The sequence below is a fragment of the Orcinus orca genome, chromosome 10 (genome assembly GCF_937001465.1).
Source record: "Orcinus orca chromosome 10, mOrcOrc1.1, whole genome shotgun sequence".
NCBI lineage: Eukaryota > Metazoa > Chordata > Mammalia > Artiodactyla > Delphinidae > Orcinus > Orcinus orca.
In genome coordinates this window covers 103,193,317-103,214,189 of record NC_064568.1, presented here as the reverse complement: position 1 = coordinate 103,214,189, position 20,873 = coordinate 103,193,317, and the positions used below count along the sequence as shown (strand labels likewise).

Sequence of the window (20,873 nt, the reverse complement as noted above, 5' to 3'; positions counted from 1 at the left end):
ACGGGGCTCAGAGCCTGGCCCAGAGGACAGGCTTGATGAGAGCCAGAGAATGAAGGGCTGAGTCTGCATTCTTGTTTGGGTGCAGTTTTATTTTAAGGCCAGGAACATGCAAAGCATCCTGGAATATATTAGTCACTACTCTTGCCAGGGGAAAGAAATCTGTCTCCGATTTGAAGAACTGTCTGGTGATGGACGGTGGTTTGGGCAGTAAAAACAATCCCACAGAACGTTACAATTTGCAACGGACTTTACTTCATCTGATCCCACGGGCTTGTAAGGTAAGAGGTGTCTCCAGTTTACGGTTGAGGAACCCGAGACTCAGAGAGGAGAAACAGCGTGGATGTGACAGCCAGTGTGTGGTGGGATGGGTCCTCGGGTCTCGTGACTCCAGGTGGTAGGTCTCTGTCTCTTCACAGTGCTGTCCTGCAGCCCTGGTCATGAGGTGGGTGGAGATGGTGATAAACTTTAAGGAGATGGCCCCAGAACTTCCATAATGCCCAGCTGAGTATGTATCCTGGGCAAGAAAGAGTGAAGATAAATGACCTATGCTTTTAATTCAAGAAGCTGGAGTAAAGAACGATTTAAAAAGTAGCAGAGTTTGACTTGACAGTGACTGAGACGTTTGATGAATTAAATGGAAAGAGCTCTTGCCTGTGAACTATGGGCTGGTCTAGCAAAGGCGTCTGTGCCTGTTTCCTCACGTCTCCTGGAAAATAAAGGCAGCAAGAGGAAGACGAAGATTCAGAAATTCGACACAGAGGCTCCTGGGCTCGCCCAGCCTCACCACTCCTGGCTGTCTGGCTTTGAAAAGATACTGTCTGTGTCTACATTTCCTTATCTCTAAGTAAGAAACAGTCATCATAATTATCTCTCGGATGCTATGCATTTATGATCCCATTCAATCCTCCCCAATTCTGAAAAGTACGAATTAGTATTATTCATTTACTAATTTTTACTCCTTCCTCACTGTACAGACAAGGAAAGGGGTTCAGGGAGGTTAAAAGCCAGGAGGAAGAGGTTGCCAAGATGAACCCTGGTCCCCTCACTCACTACCCAGTGTACCAGTTTCCAGCTACGTAACGCGGGATAGGAGGACCCATCCCAGCAGAGTTCATGTGACAGTTAGATAAGAAAATGTGATTGAAGTGTCGAGATGATGTTAATGAGATCCCTTCTCATTTCTTTTAATAAATGTTTGTGAATTAATAAGTGGATCCAGGGATCTGCATTTCTTTAAAGCATGTGTGAATTACAGACGCTTTGTTTAATGACGATGAGTAGTTAACCAAGTTCACGTTGCTGCTCAACCTGTTTAGTAAAGACCTTCCTGGGGAAAGTTACCATCAGGGGAGGAGGTGAACCAAGGACCCCCCCCCTCCCCACTGCACCCCTGGCAGCTGATCCCTCTGGGTGGCAGAGGCCCTAAGAGGCAGGGAAGAGCCTTTGAAGTCCTGCTCTTGCAAAAACAAACCTATAAATGACGGCATGGTTGCCAATCACTGCCTTCAAATGGGTGTCTGCCCCCCTTGTAACGTTTAGTGGGGACTTACAGAAGTTAATCACGGAAACACACACCTGGAAGAAACACACAGTACAGGGATCATCTGTGGGTCTGGAAAGGCTCACAACTTATTTCACATAAATGTTTTCATCAGATTTTCTCACCCTTTCCGATGATCATTCCAGCATCAATGCCCTAGAGGGATGCTGGTAGCAGGAGACCGGAGAACATTCCCGAGGGGAGGCCTTGGAAGCCTTGGAGGGAGGAGGGCAGGACCAAAGCTGGACAGGACCAGACTCTGCCTGGCTTGAATGTCGGCTCTGCCTCTGATCAGTGCCTGACCTCCAACCAATGCCCGTTTGCTGTCGCACCTCTGGCAGAGATTCTAGGTCTTCCTCAAGTCATTTCCTTTCCCCTGGGCACAAAGGAGAAGGTAGCAGTGGCCCTGGGATGGGTTCTGGCCAACGGATGTGCCTGGAAGGCACGCACACCATGTGCCATGCCACGTCCAGGTTGGCAACAGGCTCCCACTCCCTCGTTCCCTACCTGCCGGCAGGGAGAAAGCTCTGAGCACTTCGAAGAGGACAGGGCCACAGAGGGAGGGGCCTGGGTCCCGAAATGCTACGTGAAAGGCCACCACGCCAGAAGTGGTCTGTGGACGTGACTGCTCTGTGAGCAGGGAATCAACTTTTGTTGTGCTGAGCCCCTGAGAGTTATGGGTTTATCTGTTACTGCGTCCAGTGTTTCCTTTACTAATACAGATTCATCTTCTTTGTCAGTACCAGGGGGTACCCGTATGATTTTGTCTCTTGCATTTTTTTGCTTGCCAGTATCATAGGTGTTTCCCCATGTCACTAAAAATTATTTATTAGACATTACTTTTGGGAGTTCCATAATACTCCAGGGTAAGGATGTACCACGATTTTTCTAACCCATTCCTCATTGTTGGATAGTTAGTTGTTTCCAGATTTTCAGTGTTATAAAAAATGCTACAATGATCATACTTGTAAGCACTGGATTGCTTCCTTTGCAGTCTGAATTCTAAAGGCCATTCAGGTTTCTGACCTGGGTAATATGCGGAAACCATCGAATGCACTGGACACAACCTGGTTTCAGGAAGGTAACGGTATGGGGTGGTCACCTGCGTGATGCAGGCTACAAGGGGTCCTGGGGAGGGTGGCTGAATTCTTGAAGGAGAGTGGAGGGAAATTCTTTTCTGCACCAGCTCTGGGGAGAGGTGCTCTCTGCCTGCGTGTGAGGGGCAGTGAGGGTTCCTCCGTCCAGTTCTGTCTCTTTGAGGGTCCGGCCAGGCCAGCCCCTTTGCTTGGGAGAGTCTGGGCTCATGTCTCATGAGCTGATGTCTGCACTGCCAGGCCATACTTCTTGAGCATTTTTCTTATTTATTTATTTTTACCCACATCCAAGCATTTTTTAAAATTTGAGCTATATTTAACACATCACAAAATTCACTCTTTTAAAGTGTACAATTGTTTTAATATGATCACAAAGTTGTGCAATCATCACAACTACCTAACTCCAGAACATTTTCATCACCCGAAAGAAACCCACACACGTTAGCAGACACTGTCCCATTGTCCCCTCCCCCTAGCCCCTGGCAACAACGAATTTACTTTTCTGTCTCTATAGATTTGCGTATTCCAGTCTTCATATAAGTGGAATTTAGATGTGTGTCCTTTTGTGTCCGGCTTCTTTTACTTAGCATCATGGTTTCCAAGTTCACCCATGTTGCAGCATGTAGCAGAACTTCATTTTTAAAACATATTTATTTGGGTTGCACCGGGTCTTAGTTGTGGCAGGCGGGCTCTTTAGTTCTGGCATGTGAACTCTTAGTGGCGGCATGCATGTGGGATCTAGTTCCCTGACCAGGGATCGAACCTGGGCCCCCTGCATCGGGAGCATGGAATCTTATCCACTGCGCCACCAGGGAAGTCCCAGAACTTCATTTTTCAATGGCTAAGCAATATTCCATTGTTTGGCTAGACCATATTTGTTTATCCATTCGTCAGTTGATGGACATTTGGGTTATTTCCACTTTTGGGGTTTTATGAATAATGCTGCTGTGAACATTTGTGTACAAGTTATTGTGTGTATATGTTTTCAATTCTCTTGCTGTTTAACTCCATGTTTAACTTATTGAAGAATGGCCAAATGGTATCCCAAAGGGGAAACACATCTTTCATTCCCGGTGGCAATGTATAAGGGTTCCAGTGTCCCCACATCCTCAGTGACAGTTGTTATTTGTCCATCTTTGTTATTATAGCCACCCTAGTAGGTGTGAAGTGGTATCTCATTGTGATTTTGATATGCATTTTCCTAATGATTAGTGATGTGCAACATCTCTTCATGTGTTTATTGGCCATTTGTATATCCTCTTTAAAGAAATGTATATTCCAATCCTTTGCCCATTTAAAAATTTTATTGTCTTTTTAGTATTAATTTGTAAGAGTTCTTTATATATTCTGGATTCTAGACCCTTATCATATAGACTTGCATATAATTTTTCCCCACTCTGTGGGTTGTCTTCTCACTTTCTTGGTGGTATCCTTTGAAACATAAAAGTTTTTATTAAAAAATTTTTTTATATAAATTTATTTTTATTTATTTTATTTATTTATATTTGGCAGCGTTGGGTCCTCGTTGCTGCGCACAGGCTTTCTCTAGCTGTGGTGAGAGGGGGCTGCTCTTCGTTGCAGTGTGAGGGCTTCTCACTGTGGTGGCTTCTCTTGTTGCGGATCACGGGCTCTAGGCGCGCAGGCTCAGTAGTTGTGGTGCACGGGCTTAGTTGCTCCGTGGCATGTGGGATCTTCCCGGACCAGGGCTCGAACCCGTGTTCCCTGCATTGGCAGACGGATTTTTAACCACTGCACAACCAGAGAAGTCCCAACGTTTTTAATTTTAATGAAGTTTGATTGATCTATTTTTTCTTGTGTTGTTTGTGCTTTTGGTGTCATGTCTAACCCAAGGTCACAAAGGTTCATTCCTGTTTCTTTTTCTAAGACTTAACACTTAAGACATACGGTATGAAGTACAGGCCCTACTCCATTCTTCTGCATGTGGATATCCAGTTACCCCAACACCATTTGTTGAAAAGACTATTCTTTCCCCATTAGACTGTCTTGGCATCCTTGTTGAAAATCAACTACTTATCTGAATTTATTCCTGGACTCTCAACATATGTCTATCCTTACGCCAGTACACGCTGTCTTGATTAGTGTAGATTTGTCGTGAGTGAGTCTTGAAATTGGGAAGTCTGTCTTCCAACTTTGATCTTTTTCAAGATTGTTGGCTATTTTGGGTCCCTTGCATTTCTGTGTGAATTTAGGATCGATTGTGTTGAATCTGTAGAGACCAGTTTGGGGAGTATTGCCATTCTTAACATTATTCTTTCACGGTGTTACTCTTAAAAAGCAAAACAAACCACAAACCTCAACAGTTAGCTCACATAACCAACAATTATTAGGTTTTTCTGTAACAGCTCTTTATTTCCTCCAGCTACTTTTAAAAATGAAATGCTTTGCCCTTGTAAATGAATTATTTTCTTTTTACCAGTCAAGCTTAACTATGTCTATTTCCTTATTAGACCATGATGATTCTGTTTCAGTACAGTTAGTAGGGTTAAATACCATAGAATGTCGTTAAAAGATGGAAGAGCCAAGGCAAAAAATCGCTCATGCAAACCACTGCTCAACTTGCCACAGAAGAGCAGGTGGATTTGTGATGAAAGCGAAAGGTTCTTGGTTCTCACACTCCTGTGCTCTCTCAGTATTAGCAAGAGCCGATTTCAAATCCCAGCTGATCTCCATTCCTCTGCTTTTCTGTGAATATTTTAAAAAGTATTTAATGTCTTTGAATCTGTGTTTTCTTCTTTATGATAGTGATATGATCCAGGTGCCCAGGGGACCTCCTGAGCCTGTGTCTGTGATATGTCACACTTACTTTTAATGACAGTTAGAGTTGCCTGAGCGCCCCCAGGCCTAGCCCCTTCACACTGTCCCCCACTTGCTTCTGTGAGTCCCTGGAGGGTGGCTCACGTGCCCAGAGCTCGTCTGTCAGCTAGTTACCTTCTCTGTCACATCTGCCCCTGCTGCCTCTTCTGCACCTGTCCCCCGCCCCGCCTCCTTTCTACTCGGTCTCCAGGAGACGCCCTCATCGGACTGCCAAAACCGCGTCGGGATTCATTTGTCTCCACGCCCCGGGAAGCACCAGAGCAATGCTGTTTCTATACAGATGAAGAGAATGGTCTTCTCCACCTTAAATGCAGCCCAGTTCCGGAGTCTCTCTGAGTCATTCTTGAAAAATCCAGTAAGCCTCTGGCCCTTTCACCTCTTACCGTACTCCAGCCAGCGGCCCTCCACTGCCACCATTCTCCTCTGCCTTCCATTCACCTCCACCTCATGCCAACCTCCTCCTCCCAGGTCGCACCTGCAAGCATGAGTTCCTGATAGTTGAAAACGGTGCCTACCCCCAGAGGCGTTATGAGGATTAACGGAAGTAATGCAAATAAAAGTACGTTAATGCAAACTAAACATAAAATAATGCCCCCCCCCAAGTCCCTGGTACAAAGAAGACACTTCCCCCAGGGTTTTAAAATATCAAAGTGACAAGATCCCTTTTCTAGTTAAAAGCACATTTTGCAAATACTTCTTGCCGTCCCAGTGGAAAAGCCCCCAGGCCTGGGATTCCAGGAAAGACCCGCGGGCTACGCCCGTCCTTCCTGGGACTCCGCTGGGCTTGGGCCGAAAACAGAAGCTTGTTTCCTCCGCCCCTGAGCAAGGCCTTCCCCAGGGCTCCTCCTCCGCAGCGATCCCAGCCGCGGCTCCGAGCCCCGCCTCTCCCGGGCGCCTTCACCGAGCAGGCCCCGCCCCTCCACTCCGGCGCCGCTTCCCGGCGGGTATCGGCGCCCGGACAAGGCGGCCCTCTTTCCAAGGCGGCAGACGCGGCAGTGCGTCCCTGCGCCCCGGCCGCCACCTGCGCCCCCGCGGCGGGTGCGCGCCTCGCAAACCTCCCGGCGGAGGAGTGGGAACCTGGGTTAGGAAGCGGGGCAGGCAGGTGGCGGGGACGAGGACGTTGCGAGCCGGGAGCCCGGCCACGTGGATTCTCAGATCTCCTTGTGGTTTCGTTTCAACACGCAGCCGTTGGGTGTCTGGGTGTTCGCGCAGGTGGCATACGTGATTCGAGAGGTCGGAATGCAGAAGTAGCAGGAGGGCTTTGTGGGCCAGGCCCTGAGGACATGGGTACCACATGACAGCCCGACTCGGAGAGGTCACGAGAAGCGCCGAATGCACGACACTGTGACACGTGTTTTAGTGAGATGCGTGCAGGGTACAGCAGTGAAAGGGAGGGATTCTTTCTGGAGCGTCTTCAGGGGGGCCTAAGGCGAGTTTCAGTTTGCGGGGTGGATAAGCACGTAGCAGAGCATCCCGTTGAGAGGAAACAGGGTCTTTAAAGCTGCAGAGGGGACCTGGAGGGGGTGTGAGCCAAGGAGCCCGAAGGGGGCTTGGTGCCCCACCATCTCCTTCAGAGCCACCTTAAATAGCAATCTCAGCAGAAACGGCGAGCTTGCTCTGTGGGCTCCACTTCAAGGTATGTCTGTCCCCTCCTCTTTGGACTCTATGTATTAACTCGAGCAGCCATGGGTGGTGTGTGGCTTTGGGGACAAAGGGATTGACTGGGACAGAAACAAGAATGGACAAGACCATGAAAGGCATTGGATGCCATGCTGACGAGTTTAAGCTTTATCCTGTGGGCTGGAGCTTACAAGCTGGTGGCCATGAGTTGATTTTTATTATTATTAGTTTTTAATCCTAGGAACTTGGTTTGTTTAATTCATAAAAAGTTTTAAAAGTCAGTACCTTTCTAGCATCTCTTGGAAGACTGGGAAGATGTCGTGATCCTGCAGGGGGCTGGTGCCAGGTGACTGCTGCCGGCTTTAAACCAGGCACAGGCTCTCTGTTTGCCTCAGTCCCCACCACTCCCTTATGCCTCCCAGGAAAGTGCTGGGGCTCTGCAGGCACTTCAGCACACCCCCTAGAGGCAACTGGGAGCCAGTGGTTTTAGGTAGGAGAGTTGAATGGTAGGATTTGGAGTAATATGATTGGTAGGTGATTGGATTTGAGAGGAGGCCATTGGAAGCAGGGAGACATGTCAGTCAGTGTTAGAGCAGACAGATTTAAGCAGTATCGAAACAGTAGGGGAGCAAAGTTTGCCACCCCCAAATGTGTCTCTTTGGCACGAGGATTAATTTAGGCTTATTATTTTTAAAGCCCAAAGATTCAGGAAGAAACTTTGACCTCTTTAACTGCCTAAGGTGTGCGGACAGAGGACCTGTTCCAGGAAGGAGCCGTCACCATAGATCAGTATAGTATGAACTGGATGTGCAAAGTCTGTCTGTTAAAACGCTTCTCTGTGTCCCATTGTCTCTGCTTGCCCAGCAGACATTTGCTTACCAGGCCTTTGCTTTTCCATCTCCGTGTCAACTGCCTTCCTACCCTCTGAGGTCTCAAATCACTACCCCCAGCACCTTCTTTTGTCTTTAGCCGAAAATGGTATTTAAGGTGAGGGTTTCGGCCATTTGGGCGAGTTACTCAGTTTTCCTCGGTTTCTCCCATGTTACGTGTTATTAAACTTTTTTTGATTTTTTCCTGTTAATCTGTCTCATGTCAGTTTAATTCTTAGACCAGCCAGAGGAGCTTAGAGGGGAAGAGGAAATATCTCCCCACCGCCACGCACATGCCCCCACACACGTGCGTGCACACACACACTTTAAATACGGTGAAACAGCTCCCTCTTCTTCAATACTTGGAATCCTTAGATTTCCTAAGATTTCTTTACCCCATCTACATTTGTTTAAATTTAATTTAAAGATTATTTCTTTTGGGGGGAGGGAAGTACAAGTGTCTTTTTTCCCAGGGCCCACTTCTCCCTTCTGTGTTCCCCTCCCCTCTCAGAGATGGAGCTGGGTTTGGCCTGAGGAGAGCATCAAATCCTGGACTGCTAATTTTCTGACCCCAGAAGGCCACTTGCAGGATTCAGCCTCATACTCTTCCAGCGGCTCTAGTGTTCATTCCCTGTAGAGCTGGGCTGCATCCTTCCCATGCCCGGCAAACACCTATTAATGCTCTGCAAGGAAGAAAAATAGAGAATTGTCTGGGAAGCGTGGTGGGGAAATAAAAGGCTGACCCCGGAGCCATATGTGATCCAAGTTACGATAACAGCTTGTAGAAGAGAGAAAGGAGACCTGACTCCAACTTCTGCTTCCCCTCCACTGCTGGGCGACACACCCAGAGTGGTTCCGCGTCTCTGTTTCTGCAGCAGGAGGGGAGGAAGATGGTGTGATGCCAGCCAAGGGCCAAGCAAATGGAAAGCCCGTGGTATGATCTGTCTGCCTGTTGACCTCGCTAGCCCACGCCTCCACCGCTGAAGCTGATTTCATCTGCAGGGGCCATGTTGTTTACTGACTTAACCATCTCTTTCGGTGCCGTTGTCTCAACATGGCACTTTTAGGTAAGATAATGTTCCTGTGTGTGTGTCTCGATTACAAATGTCAGTAGAGATAGAAGTGAAGGTCTGAAATTCCCTGCGGGGTATTTGCTCTCCCTGGCTCAGGACATGAGAGGCTGCTGGCAGTCAGTTTACCTGCACCGGTGGGGATGTGTGAGTAGGTGGCGGGGACTGGGGCAGAGACTCATTCATTCAACAAGCACTCTGTCCTAGTGTGCCTTCTTGGGGACGCAGATCCTGAGTCAAGGATTTGAGAGCATGTTCTTTTTTTTTTTTTTTGCGGTACGCGGGCCTCTCACTGTTGTGGCCTCTCCCGTTGCGGAGCACAGGCTCCGGACGCGCAGGCTCAGCGGCCATGGCTCACGGGCCCAGCCGCTCCGCGGCATGTGGGATCTTCCCGGACCGGGGCACAAACCCGTGTCCCCTGCATCGACAGGCGGACTCTCAACCACTGCGCCACCAGGGAAGCCCCGAGAGCACGTTCTTTACTGAGGAGCTGAAGTGAGGAAGTAAGACAGAGAAAGAAGGCCGCCAACGAAGCGTGTGTTGGCAAGTCAGCTGCCACCGTGGGGCTTCGTCATGCTGGGGAACTTTGGGATCCAGTGCAGAGCACATGCCTCGGAGTTACCCCACCCAAGGTGGGAGGGAGCTGGGATATTTGTACACCAACTCCTGTCAGTCATTGATTGAGAACCAATCGTGCCGAGGGAGCGTGAATTCCTGGGACATCTGCCGGCTGCTGGAGTAGGCAGAGAGCAGGCTTTGGTGGCCAGAGGAAGTGCTCAAAGGGGTGCAGGTGCTGGCGGCCGAAAGTGGGACCAGCCTAGACTGAAGTAATCAGGACAAGAGGCTCTGGGTGGAGGCAGTGACAGCACCTGCTACATGTTCTTTGAGGACTTCCTGTGTGCCAGGCACGGTCATATAATGGTCACTGAGATGGATTTTGTCTCTGTTTTCACAGAACTTCCAGCTTAGTGGGGGAGATAAACAAGTAACCAGGCTGTGCCCCAAAGGTGGGATATTATGTGATGGTAGAAAAGAGAAGTGCATCAGGGAAGGCCTCCTGGAGGAGGTGACATGTAAGGTGGACCTGCATTAGGACTAGAAATAGTCCCAGTCGGGAGGAGCAGCACGTGCAGAGGTTCTGAGGAGGGTGAGTTTGTGCTAAACTCTGAGAAACTACGAGAAATTTGGCAATGCCTGGGTTACAGAGCTCGAGGTGAGGATACAGGAGACGGAGCCCTGTGATGGAGGACTTAGAAAACTGTTCGGACGGTTCCTAGAGCAGCTTCTTCCAAGACCAAACCTCCTCCCAGTTAGTATTTCAGGTCCTTATGTGATTGTCCCCTAGCATCTTCCTCTGTGTTTTAATCTTGCATGCAACCTGTTCTCTTTCACATATTTCTAACAAAACAGAACCTTTTAAACATTTTAAACAGAAAACCTAACAAAGGTTTATTTGATTTTGTTACAGATTAAACTAACATATAATTGGCAAATTATCCCTGTTCGTAGATTCAATGGCTGGTTCAAGCACTATTTATAGAGTCCCTGCCCTTAAGAGCCTCAAAATATGTAATGGGCTCTGGCATACTGTGTTCTCCATAGACGGCTGCAAGGATGCCTCCCAGCCCACACTCTTTTTGCAGCATGGTTGGCACTCCTCCCAGTGAGAGGTAGGCCCTGTGTTTCTTATTCTTGAAACTGCACGGGCTTGCGACCACTGTGGTAGGGATACTATGTGACTGTGGAGGCTAAGTCAGGAGAGGCAAGGCTCCCCTTGGTTTTCTAGGGTTGCTTGTCTTGGGAGCCCTGGGCCCTCCCGTAAGAAGCCTGAGGCTGCCATGCTATGAGGAAGCCCAGATCACGTGAAGGGTGGCTGTGGCCTCCTGCCCCAGCTGAGGTTCCAGCTGAACGCTAGCATCGACTGCTAGACTTAGGAGTGACGACTTTGTCATGCGATTCCTGCCCCCAGCCGTTCAGTCAATCCCAGCCTTCGAAGCCTCCTGGCTGAGGCCGCTGACCTCAAGAAACAGAGATAAACCCTCCCACTGTGCCCCTCCCGAATCATTGGCCCAGAAAATCCAGGAGCAGGGTAAGTTGATTGCAATAACCCACTGCGTTTTTGGGTAAATTGTCGTTCACAGAACTGAGTCACTTAGAGGACAACCTCACACCACGTATAAAGGACCAGAGTTTGTGCTACAGACCACACGCACCCCGTGGAAGGTCCCAGAGGGGACACTTCACACTTGTCCAGAGTTTTCTTAGAGTTCAGGCTTGAACCAGCCTTGAAAGATGGTGACCGCCCTGCTGTCACCTCCTCTTCCAAACAGAACAGAGTTCCTTTGACAGACCTCTCCCCTCCCATTCTCGTCTGCCTGGCGCTGATGCTGCAGGCCAGTTGGGCTGGGATTGGATTCAACCACAGCTGGTTCAGAGCCAAGGAGGCCACACACGCATGCCTAGGACTTCATGGAAAGAAAAGCTTCCTGCCTTTTCCTTGGAGGACGCCAGCAGACGCTCAGTGTGGAACGAGGCTGCTTCTACGTCAAAGGGGGAGCCCGGGGCTGAGAGCACGGGTGTGGGCGCTGGGTGGAAGCCTCACCATGGAAGGCAGATCGGGGAGCCGGACAGAGCCAGGGCGACACCAGGCCACGGGCGACAGCGTTTGATTTGCTGCACGATCCCCTGCTAGTCACAGGCCTTGATTTTTTAGTGCCCTTTATTATACAGACTAGTTTTAACCGGATTTTCTGTGACTTGCAACAGAAAGAGTCCTAACTGATCTCAGTGGGTGGGATCTGTTCCCTGTCAAAGAGGTGAGGCGTCTCAGGCAAGGGGAAAGGGGAACGTCCTCCCAGTGCGCAGCCACTGCGGCGAAGCCTGTCGGATAACAAGGGGGAAAGTTCCCACGTCCAGAGTACTGTTTGGCGTAACGTTTCCCAAAGTTTTTTTTTCCTTAGCGGGTCAGTAAACGTGTACGAGCCACTGGCGTCAGCGCTGTGCCGTGTTGGGGAGACGCCGAGCAAGCATGGTGGCCCCGCCTTAGCGGAACTTGCGTTCCAGCCGGAAGTACAGACATTATGCTGGTTATAGTGGGATGACTATATGTCCCTCCTGGCTGCAGGAGGGACAGAAGACGCTTGGAAGCTATGACGGGCGGCGCACAGTTTGGGAGGAGGGGTGAAGGAAGGCTTCCTTGAGAAAGCGACATTTAAGCAGGGCCTAAAAGGTGAGTAAAGATTTAATTAGTCAGTGGGGGAGGGGCTTGGGGGAATGTTCTAGGTAGAGAGAATAGCACGTATTTGGCTATAGGACTTCTAAGGGCTTTTAAAGTGTAAAGGTGCACTGTGAACCCCAAGAGGGGCTGAAGTGTGCAGTCCCCAAATGTATTGACATAGAGTTCCGATTTATTAGAGAAGCATCTTGTAAGACTTAGAAAAAACAGCATGTGTTCAGGAATGAAGTGTTCTGAGGCCAGAGGGAACATGGTCCTGATTCAGGTAAAGACCTATGTATGAGAATAGAGGGTGATGACAGATAGATAGATAGATAGATAGATAGATAGATAGATAGATAGATGATAGATAGATAGATAGATGACAGCTAGGTAATAGATAGATGACAGATAGGGAGATGGATAGATAGATGATAGATTGGTAGTAGATAGAGGGATAGATAGGGAGATGAATAGATAATGGATAGATATATAGATGGATGATAAATAGATGACAGGTAATAGATGATAGATAGGGAGATGGATAGATGATAGATAGATGGATAGAGATGATAGATGATAGATAGATAGATAGATAGATAAATGAATGAGATGGATGGATGGAGGGAGGGAGGGAGGGAGGAATATTAGACGAGGCCCAGAAGGGCCAGGATGCGGAGGGAGTTGAACGTCAGGATAAACACTTTGTTGGTGTCTGAGTGTAGATTCATGGCTGAGGTTTATGTGAGAAGCTTGGGAGCAGAAAGGAGGTTACAGTGATCCCGGCATGAGATTCTAGGCTAAAGTGGGGACCAAGGTGGGAGAAAAAGAAATACGTTTCAGAGGCGCCCCAGAGGAGGGACAGGCAGTGATTAATGAGAGCCATCTAGAGTGACAAGAAAGGCAGGAAGAAGCGGAGCGTAGCCTCTGGGTTTCACGAGGAAGAGGAGCTCCAGGAAGAAACGGAAAACCTCTGTCTCGCTCGTCACCACTAGTTCACTGCACAACGGCAGGAAAAGTCCAGGCCACCAAGTTCCGAAGCATTTGCCAAATCCTCTGCAGGGCTAGTGAGCCCGGGGCAGCCGGGAGAGAAGCCGAAAATTAGGGTAAATAGAAGCTCAGAGATTTTCGGTGGGTTTTAATCATCTGTGTCATCATGACTTCGGCCTCGAGAGCTGCCTCTGTTCTTGTTCACTGGTGACAGGAGTGACATGGCCTCCTTCAAACTCGTGCAGCCACATTTCATTAAGAGGAGAGAGAGAGAGAAATGTCCTTTCAGGTCAGGATGTCAAAGAGATGAAAAAGAGGAGATATTTAAGAGAAAAATAACCAGCAGTACACCATTCATCTCTCTCTCTCTCCCTCTTTCATCTCATCTGACCTGATACCCTGAACATCCGTGATAAGAGACGTGGGCGCAAGTGGCACCGGGATTAATACAGCCGCACACAAGTGAGGTTTTCACCCCGTAACCACCATCCTTTCCTTTGGGGAATCAGGGCTCCAAGTGTCAGGCGCTGTGTGCGGTTCCCGGAGGGTCACAGCGGGACGCCTGGTGCAGCTGCTGCGGATTCAGAAGCATCTTTCAGAAACCGTGACTGGAGTCCTTTGACTGTTCCTGGTACTTACCTGCGAGGCCGATGCCACCCTTGACCTGGGCGTTTCCTCCGGTCGGCCCTTGTCCTGATGCATCACCTGGACCAGACTCATGGCCCCCAGAGAAGCCCAGTAGGGCTTTGCTGGGACCAGAATGAGCATTCATACATCATCCCATTCAGGAAGGTTCCCGGAGCATCTCCTCTGCACCAGACACGGTGCTCTGCGTGGGGCCAGACAGACACAGAGCAGCCGCCACCGTCGTGCATAAGCCTGTGACCAGCCCTCCGGGGGCTCAGACGGGGCTGGGCACACAGGAAGGGGACCGGGACTGGGCTCTAGGGCGGCCGAGACAAAATTCCACAGACAGGGGGCTTAAGCGACAGAAATGTACCTACTCACAGCTCTGGAGGCTGGGAGTCTAAAACCAAGGCAGGTGTCAGGAGGAGGTGACACTTGACCTTAAAGAGTGAGGATGGGACTTCCCTGGTGGCGCAGTGGTTAAGGATCTGCCTGCCAATGCAGGGGACACGGGTTCGAGCCCTGGTCTGGAAAGATTCCACGTGCCGCGGAGCAACTAAGCCTGTGCGCCACAACTGCTGAAGCCCGCGCACCTAGAGCCCGTGCTCTGCGACAAGAGAAGCCACCACAATGAGAAGCCCGTGCACCGCAACAAAGACCCAATGCAGCCAAAAATAAATAAATAAATTAATTAAAAAAAAAAAAAAAGAATGAGGAGGAATCTGAAACGTGCAGAAAGATATCCAGGTGGAGAGAGCCATGTGAGCCTATGACCTCATTAGAGGGGTTAAAAAATAACAGGACAGGCCTGGCCGCTGACATCAGGGATTGTCAAGGTCATGCTCACTTCTGTAGGAATGACGATATAATAATCACTGAATCCTAATGACTGTTTACTATGTGCCGGGCACACTGGTATGAGCCGTATGTGAATTTTCTCTTTGAACTCCAGGCAGCCTAACGAGGCCATGAAGGACGTGACTTTCCCTGCACAGACGAGGAAGCTTAGCCCTGGAGAATTCAGTGATGTGCCCGAGGTCACACAGCTGGCAGCCCTCAGCCCCGGGCTGTCCCCGCAGCCCAGGCCCTACCCCTCCCGCTCGCCGACGTGGGGTAGGGAGTGTGCAAGTGCTCGTGTGGTGGCTGAGCTCCTAAAACACACGCATTCTCAGACCCTGCTCCCAGAAATGCTGGCGAGAGGCCATCACTCTACTTTCAGAGACTTCCGGGGCGGTTCGGATGGGAAACAACGACAGAGGAGCTCTGAGCTTTGCAGGGTGGATTCTGTCCTGAGCCGCTCCAGAGCTTTGCTGTCCTTGCAGTTCGCATCTCAGTAGGAAGAATGTCAGGCGGAACGTAAAAGGCAGGGCTTCTAAGTCTGGCCCTGCTGCCAGCCAACTGTCTGATTTTGGACGAGTCCTGCCTCTTTGGGTTTTAATTCTTTGTGCGTCAGAGCAGGGGGTGTGGGGCGGGACAGATGACTCCTGAGATGGCCTCAGGCTTTGTCATGCAACAGTTCTGCTGAGCAGTGGCATTAGGAGATGGCAGATTCAGTCATTGAAGCTTAGATGTCTGTATTCATTTTCTCGGGCTACAGAAACAAAGTACCCTAGACTGGGGGCTTCAACGACAGAACTTGACCGTCTCACAGCTCTGGAGGTTGGAGTCCAAAATCAAGGTGCTGGCAGGGTTGCTTCCCTCTGAGCTGGGAGGGGGAAGCCGCTCCGGGCCCCTCCCCCAGGCCCTGGGGGTTTGCTGCGCATCCTTGATGTCCCTTGTGTTGTAGGAGCATCACCTCAGTCCCCGCCTCCATCTTCACACGCTGTTCTTGTGTGTGTGTGTGTGTGTGTGTGTGTGTGTGTGCGCGCGCGCGCGCGCGCGCGCGCGCGCACACATCTCTCCCTTTTATCAGGGTACTGGTCATATCAGAGGAGGTGGCACCCGCCCTAATCCAGTATGACTAATTATATCTGCAATGACCTTATTTCCAAATAAGGTCACATTCTGAGGTCTTGGGGGTTAAGGCTTCAACATATGAATTTTTAGAGGATTCAGTTCAACACATAACAAGGTCCGAGGGAAAAACGCCACTAAAATGAGCCAAAGTCACTTGAAATTGAGTTAGGTTTCTGATCAGTCAGGAATAATTGTTGCATACCAGAGAGTCCACTCAGGCCAGTTTAGGGTGGAAAGGGATTTATTAAAGGATGCTTGCTAACTGCAGAGGGGCCACCACCTCAGGAAGGACACCCGCTTTGTGCGGTGGTGTGGCTCCCAGGACACGGCCGCTGCTGGTGTAGGATCTGGCCCCACCCCCGGTGCAGCGCGCAGAGTCCCACACACAAGTGTCTCATGCTCTCTTAGTGGAATAATTTGGAAGAACTACGTTGAAATGGAAAATGTGCATTCCTTTCATTCAGCAGTTCCACTCATGATTTTTCCCCCTAAGGAAATAATTCAGTGAACGCCCAGACATATCTTTGTAAATACGTCTGTTTATCAGAGTGCCGCTTATATGAACCAAGACACCTCACTATCCATCAGTGGTAGATGGGTTAAATAAAACATGATGCAAGTGTGCCCAGCGTGAGGCTACGTTAAGTGTAATGATATAAATCTGTGGTTTTCAGCTCGGGTCAGATCCAAAGGCCACCCCTTCTATAATAAATGTCAGACTCAAATGTCCCCTTTCTATAACAAATGTTTATAATGCTCCCCTTACTATCCTGAAATGAAATTCATAGATAATATAACCTATATTATATTAAAATAGTTATTATATAAATATATTAAAATAAATATATTATATATTATAAAAATATAATTTTTTAATCAATATAATGACACAATGACTCATACACACAAATTAAAAAAATCAATATATTGCCTTAATTGTAACATAAAAGAGAAATAAAGGGAGAAGAATTGGTAATGAATTGTTTCAATATGTAAACACACAGGCATGGGTACACGTGGAGACACATGGAAGGTCAAGGTCGGCCCCTAAGGGAATCCCCACCAACGACCCGGGCAGGAGGCAGACCCTTCAGCTGCGGGTGCCAGGAGTTCAGATCTTCTAGCTGCATCGTTATGGATGGTGGGGTTTCCCAGAATGAGCAAAGCGAGGTACAATCCACCCTCGATATCCCTCCGTGTTCCTGGAATATGTGGTACATGTTAAAACCATGCAAAATTACTTGTGTCTAAATTAAAATGAAGTTTGGATCTTAGATTATTCTAAATAAGCTTTTCAACTACACGATATTTCAAAATTATGAGGGCTACTTCTCCACGTGGGGGGTTGCCTCGCACAATATAGGACACTCAGCATCCCTGGACCCCCAGCTGCTCAATGCCAGGAGCCCCCCAAGGAAAAAGTCCCCACAAATTTCCAACACACTCCCGCTGTGGAGCAGAATGACCTCCTTGAGAATCTGTCACCACTCATCTGCGTTTACTGACATGGAAAAAAGTCCACGATGTGTAGTTCAGTACAATGTACGGTTAAGTCAAAATCTTCAGGGTCAGCAGCTACAACATGATTCCATTCTTGAAAAAGGAATAAGCTAAAGAAGGAAGGACTCCGTGAAAGAACAATGTGTGTGTGTGCACGTGTGTGTGTGTCCACAGAGGAATAAGTCTGGACATATAGACACAAACCCATTAACCAGCATTGTCTCTGGGGATGAGATTTCAGATAATTTGCATGTTCTAATGTCTATTTGTCGGAATGGACTGATTTTTTTAAAAAAATTATGATATACAATCAGAAAAAAGCAACTATTTTCATTTGGCAAACAAATAACAGAAGGCAGTTTTCTGCTGGGGAATTCTCTGCTGTCCTGTGTGCTGTGGAATGTCAGCAGCCTGGCCTTGTCCCCCCAGAGGCCGGGAGCACACACCCCGGGCACAGATGTGAACCAAGGGCATCTCCAGACACAGACAGAGGGGCGATGGCACTGTGGTCTGTGGTCTGGGAGGTCGGGAAGCCTTCCTGAGGAGGTGACAAAGCACTGAGATGTGAAGACGGTAGGAGCGAACTAAATGAAGAGAGGGTGGAAGGGTGTCCTGGGCAGAGGGAACAGCATGGACAAAGCCACGTGGCAGGGAGGAGCTGGTGGGAACGAGCTACCAAAGGAAACAAAGCTTTCACGGGGAAATAGCAAATAGTACCCCCTTGGATAAAGGAAGAGGGTGACATCAGGACACGTCTGCCTCACATGGGGCTTCAGGGATGCTCCAGAGGTGTACTGTGAACCATGCCTCCTGACACACAGTCTAATATGACACGTGTTATTGAATTTTGCAATAGGAAATGTAAAGCCCATGCGGTTTTATTAAGACATTTCTATCAATTTTCCTTTGACTTGCCCTTCCAAATAATAAACCGAATGTTGCTTCGCTTAATTTTCAAGTTGATGAAGCTTCCTTTCCTATTGCCAATTTAAGTCACTTAAAGTGATTTTTTATTAATCTCGGATAGAGAGTTTTGCCTTTCTTAATTGAAAATATTTTTGAACCAGTAGAATACGGCATGAAATTATTCAGGAAATCTCAGGCCCTAGAGTCAAGGAAATCTTTTTTCTTTTTAAAAATCCCAGCTTTCAAAGAATTTTCTCCAAACCCTTTTTTGTTTTTTTAACATCTTTATTGGAGTGTAATTGCCTTACAATGTTGTGTTAGTTTCTGCTTTATAACAAAGTGAATCAGTTATACATATGTTTCCATATCTCTTCCCTCTTGCATCTCCCTCCCTCCCACCCTCTCTATCCCACCCCTCTAGGTGGTCACAAAGCACCGAGCTGATCTCCCTGTGCTATGCGGCTGCTTCCCACTAGCTATCTATCTCACGTTTGGTAGTGTATATATGTCCATGCCACTCTTTCACTTTGTCCCAGCTTACCCTTCCCCCTCCCCGTGTCCTCAAGTCCGTTCTCTACGTCTGTGTCTTTATTCCTGTCCTGCCCCTAGGTTCATCAGAACCTTTTTTTTTTTTAGATTCCATATATATGTGTTAGCATACGGTATTTGTTTTACTCTTTCTGACTTACTTCACTCTGTATGACAGACTCTCAGTCCATCCACCTCACTACAAATAACTCAATTTCGTTTCTTTTTATGGCTGAGTAATATTCCACCAAACTCTTAAAACAATCTTACTGAAAAGAGTTACTGAATGCTCAGCTGGCTACCAATGACTTATCTCCACTAACTAAACATAAAAACATGTCTGGCTTCTTTGCGTCAATGTGTGTAATTCCAATAATCATCATACTCTATATTTATACAGATTTCTGTCTTATTTATACTTCCCAACAGCCTACAACTGGTGGGTGGGGGGGGGGAGATGATCTCTGGGAATGATAAAATAAGATTGCCCTCTTGTGGGACTTCCCAGGTGGCACAGTGGTTAAGAATCCGCCTGCCAATGCAGGGGACACGGGCTTGAGCCCTGGTCTGGGAAAAATCCCACATGCCAGGGAGCAACTAAGCCTGTGCGCCACAACTACTGAGCCCGCGAGCCACAACTACTGAAGCCTGCGAGCCACAACTACTGAAGCCCGCGCACCTAGAGCCTGAGCTCCACAACAAGAGAAGCCACCACAACGAGAAGCCCGCGCACCGCAACGAAGAGTAGCCCCCGCTCGCCGCAACTAGAGAAAGCCCGTGTGCAGCAACGAAGACCCAACGCAGCCAAAAATAAATAAATAAAATTTTTAAAAAGATTGCCCCTTCGTTTTAAACCATAAAATAGGGAGGGAGGAATTCAGGTTGTGTTACTCACGAGCTGGATCACCTAGAATAAGTTAATTAACTTCTCTGTGCCTCGATTTGCCTGTGTGCAAAATTGCATAAGTAATAATGGTACCTACTTCATGGGCTGTGCAAAGCTCCCAGAACAGTGCCTTGGCCTAAGTTGGCCATCAGGACTGCTGACTGTCCGTCTTAAGAAGTGGGATGAGGGTGCTGAAACCGCAGCAGCCTCACATGGCTGGTAGAGGAGCAGGCAGGACATGCAAACAGCAGGCGTCAGGTTTCAGAGGCAAGGAGGCCACAGGCTTCCAGCAAACTTGCAGAGGCTCAGGGGAGGGATGGCTCCTCGTATTAGTCTTTAATCACGCATGACACTGTGTGGCCTTTTTTTCTCATCCCCACGTCACACATACGGAAGTCCAGTGTCAGAGGCGTTGGGGCAGAAACATGGCCAAAATCCACTGCAAAGCTGGTGCCCTTGGAAACCAGTGTCTCCAAGTTCCCGACTGACAGTCACCTCCGGGAATTTGGAAATCCAGAAATCATGTCGACCTTCAGATAATTCCAACACCCTTCATACTCGTTACTCATTATAAAATTTTGTTTTTTTTTTTTTTAAATTGAGTTTAGTTGTATCTACAAATATCTGTGACCTATAGACCAACTCTGTCCAATACAAATACTGTGGGACACATGTATTTTACGTGTTCTTGTAGCCATGTTTAAAAAGTAAAAGGAAACAGGTGAAATTAAGTTTAATTATATTTTATATAAACCAGTATAACCAAATGGTTATTATATCAATATTTAACCAATATAAAACTATTAATGAGATATTTTTCTTCTTTTTATTCATACTCATTCTCCACCGTCTAGCACATCTCAATTTGGACAAGTCCCATTTCTAGTGTTTAATAGACACATGCAGGCAGTGGATAGTATATTAGGGCAGCTGTAGAGAATAGTCACACATGGGCAAACACCAGCAAATACTGGGTGTAGTGTTTGGATACTGTAACACTTGGCTCTCCTAGCAAGGTTAATAACACTACACAGAATCACTTTTGAAGTTGCCAGTTAAAGAACTAATTTTGCTTCTAAAACTTGTTATTTCTTGGAACACCTCTCATAGGATTTGTAAAGTATACAATGCATACAAACATCAATATTTATTTTATTTGCAAGAGTGACTCGCCAGTAGCAGCAGACAAACCGTAAGCACACAGACAGCCACAGTACAGCAGCTGCTGACATCATGAC

General features: G+C 48.0%; 1 long non-coding RNA gene across 2 annotated transcripts; it reads left to right on the top strand.

Moving 5' to 3' along the window:
- Window positions 1-5,946: 5,946 nt before the first annotated feature.
- LOC117197102 (uncharacterized) lies at window positions 5,947-19,569 on the top strand. Of its 2 annotated transcripts, XR_004477605.2 has the most exons (3): window positions 5,947-7,105; window positions 8,834-9,025; window positions 11,364-19,569. It is a non-coding gene; the product is annotated as an uncharacterized LOC117197102 (long non-coding RNA). The 2 variants fall into 2 exon arrangements; XR_007479607.1 differs by lacking the exon at window positions 11,364-19,569 and having other exon boundaries at window positions 8,834-10,521.
- The last annotated feature ends 1,304 nt before the right edge of the window (window positions 19,570-20,873 follow it).